Below are 3,933 nucleotides of genomic sequence, written 5' to 3' on the forward strand. Positions count from 1 at the left end.
GAGAAGCAAAGTTCAAAAGCCACCCAGGCTTGTTGGCAGGCTAACAATTTTAGCAAAGTTGGTGAGATCCAGGTGTGGTGAGAGAGAGAGAAAGAGTGTGTGTGTGTGTGTGTGTGTGTGTGTGTGTGTGTGTGTGTGTGTAGAGTATTTGATTCTTAAGCAAGTTTTGGTATTGTTGCTCTCTATACAAATTGTATCTTAAATATAAATACTTCCAGTAATTCTGTCACTGTTCAAATACATTATCACTTTTGACATAAAATCTATAGCCTAAAAATAAAGTGCTTTAGGCTTTTGTGGTAGATCAAAGTGTACATGAGCTTATGGTTTTAGGTCAAAGTAAAGTTCCCAGAATCTGGTCGGGGTTTTGAGTTTCAAAGATTCCGAATAGCATGCTCAGCCAAAGAATGTCTAAATATGCCTCCAAAGGGAAAGTTATAAGGAAAGACCCCTAGACAGCCGACAGGAGTATTCGGGACTATGTCAGCAATGTCCAGCTCAAGCTTCCTGAAGTCTCATCCAGCAGTGCAGGCATTCGATCTGAGGATGGAGAACAGAATTGTGAATTTGAGTTAGATTCACTCATCTTTTTATACATTATTGGAGACGAAATAGAAATTCCATTTTGAAGGAAATGTGGCAGCTAAGATGTGTTAGGTTTCTTTAGCTGGGTTTGTCTCAATTTCCTTTGTAGTCAAATGTACAGATATCTTCTCTTATTGAACCATAGGCCCTCAAAAATACAGGAGATGATTATGTACCGGTGGGGTAAGCAACTCTTGATTACTTGAGCACCGATATTCAAAGAATCACTCTGGCTATTTTACTAAGCTGCTCTGTGGAAAGAGGCACTTTAGGGCCATAATTGGGTGTCATGGTGCTGAAGAAGAAAAGGGCGGGCTTGGGGGAAGCTCAGCATTTCTCTGCAGAGAATGTCTTCGTAAATAACACAAAATACCAAAGTGCAACAGTCTCTGACTTTTGATATGGTTCCTGATGCATTTAAAGTTCAAGTGCAAAGAGAGAACTAAGAAGTCTTTCTAGACTCCGCATTCTCAAATGTCAAAGAGTTTGCACCCTGCCTCTCAGCATGGGCGAAAATGTGTCTTTTCCATGTCTGTAGACATTTTTGATCACCTGAAAGAGATAACTTATTTCTACAGGTAGAATACAGGGGTGCTGGTAAAAAAAAAATATTGCAAGATGCAGGACAGTAGCTTACAATGAAGTGTTAGCCAGCTTTTAACAGTGTCTTTGTTTGACAAGTTCTGTTCTAGACCAATGTCTCCACATGAGAAAGTATACATCTAAAGGAGAGCCAGGCAGGGAAGATCCATGTCTCACAACTGGAAAGAAGCAAGACACTCCCTCTCTGTCTCAGAGACACAATAGATTTGTCTCTGATAAAACAAACAATCAAATAACAGGGATTATGTGGGTCTTTAAGAACCTCCCCCCCAAAAAAGACACTGTATCACCCAACTGACCATTAATCTTGTAGGGATGCTAAACCTCATTGCTTTTTATTTGTGAAAATAAACAAACAAATATCAAGAAAAAAATGTGCTCTGATTTCAGATTTCAGGAAAGAGAAGCAGTTATAAGCTTTATAAACTACATATCCCACAAGAAACAGAACTCTAGATGCAGGAGCCTTATTCTGGGATAAAAATAAAGCTCATATGAGCCTTGGAGAACTCGAATCACCCACTCTTTGGCACCTAAAATTTCACTTGGTCTAACAGCATCTGTAGTGTGTTTTTTCAAATGCTAGTCAGATTTCATTGTTCCCGTGCTTAAAACTCACTAGTGGCTTCTTGTTGCCTTCCCAGAAAAAGCACTTACTTTTCTCAGTGCCTGGCAAGTGTCTACTAGATCTGGTTCTTCTAGCCTCCTTAAGTTGCTTTCCACTCTTCTGCCTTTTGTCTCAGTCCCAAGACTTTAAATCGATTTTTCCCTCTAAGGGAAACATGAGACCTCCAAGAAATGGTGCGCTTTTTTTCTTTCTCATCACTCATTCAGACCTTGATTTAAAAAAAAAAAAAAGCCCATTTTCAGTAGAAAGAGTTATCCCACTTAAAATCACCCCTGGAAATGGAGAAATAGCTCAGGAGTTAAGGATACTTACTGCTCTTGCAGAGAACCTGGGTTCAGTTCCTGATAGGCATATGATATGAACTATAAATCCAGTTCCAGGGGGATCGAATGCACTCTTCTGGCCTTCTTGGGTGCCTGCCCACATACATGGTGCACAAACATGTATGTAGGCAAATATACATACTCACAAATATAAATAATTAAATCTTTAAATTCACCCATATGATTACTTATCACAGTCATCAATTTCCTTTATAACACTGACAAAGTATGACTAAATGAGTCGTTATTCACCTATTGCGTTTTTCCTTTCATTAGAGTGCAATTTCATGGAGGACAGCGGTGCTTCTTTCTTGTTCAGAAATTCACAGTATCAAGAGCAGCCTATAGTGCTTGGCATAACTCAGAACCAGTAAAGTCGACAGTCACCATGAAACGAATGGAAGAAGCTTTAACACAGAAGTATCAGACATTGTGAATGAGGTGTGGGGGTGTGAAGAAACTGTATTTCCAAAACAAAAATAATAAAAAATTAAGGATTCCTTTATCAGGATGTACATCTAGTCAATTCTGAAATGACAATTTAACCCAAGCAGTATTGAACTTAGAATAACAAAAAGTAAAGCGGCTATAGAAATAGCTTAGTTTATAAAATGTTTGTCTTGCAAGCAAGAAGACCTGAGTTTGAGTCTCAGAACCTATGTTAATTACAATGGCATGGTGACATGCATGCATTTGTAAGGCCTCTGCAGGGAAAGCAGAGGCAGGCAGATCATTGAGACTTGTTGGCCAACCAGAAAATCTATTTGACAAATTCCAGGACAGTGAGAGACAGCATCTCAAAAACAAAACAAAACAAAAAAACCCAAAATGAATATACATCCTGAGGAACACCTGGAGTTGTCCTTTAACCACACACATTCATGTGCACCTGTACACATGCGTGTGACTGTACACTTGAACTCACATAGGCACATACATGAACCCACACACATCCATACACACACAGTCAATGTTTCTGCCACACTCAACAATCTTGTTGCTTAACTTTCTCCTTAGTAAACTGGGCTAACACAAATATTTATGACATAAAATCATTAGGATTAAGGTGGGTATTAAGTGCAAGCATCTTACATTAAACCATTCCACTGAGAGTTCAATAATTACAGAATTATAAGGTTGTGATTTATTAATGGCCTATTATTTGATGTCATTTAGTTACCATCAGTAGCAAATGTAAACAATAAAATATTTGAGGAATCTCAGTGGAATTATGTGGGCATATTTGCTGTAAGCAGGGATACTATGAAAATCAGGGCCTATCACAGCAGGAGAGAACAGACACATGAGTTGCTGGAGCTTGTGAAAGGAAGAGGGTGGTTGAATCACCCTTCAATCCCAGGGATTGTTGCCTATAAATGCACAAAAGTCAGGACAATGATTGTGTTGGTTGTCAACAGCAAAGGAGAGAAAATACCGATCTCGTAAAACATTCTAGAAAACATAACAACTAAAAGCTAGAGCTGGCTATATTTCTCTCTCTCTCTCTCTCTCTCTCTCTCTCTCTCTCTCTCTCTCTCTCTCTCACACACACACACACACACACACACTTTGGAAAAAAGATGGAAGTAAAAATTTTGCAAATGCTTAAAATATGAAATAACTCTGTTATGTCTAGTTCTTATCTGATATTTCCAATTATTGGTATGTGTTGAAATGGCTTGTCTACTCTGCTTCTTTCTGCATATGATTTACTCTCTTCTCCCACATCGCTTTCCCCTTTTCTCCATCCCTTTCTATTTCTAGGTCTTTTTCATTTCTTGTCTCTGACATTTA

The sequence above is a fragment of the Peromyscus leucopus genome, chromosome 10 (genome assembly GCF_004664715.2).
Source record: "Peromyscus leucopus breed LL Stock chromosome 10, UCI_PerLeu_2.1, whole genome shotgun sequence".
NCBI lineage: Eukaryota > Metazoa > Chordata > Mammalia > Rodentia > Cricetidae > Peromyscus > Peromyscus leucopus.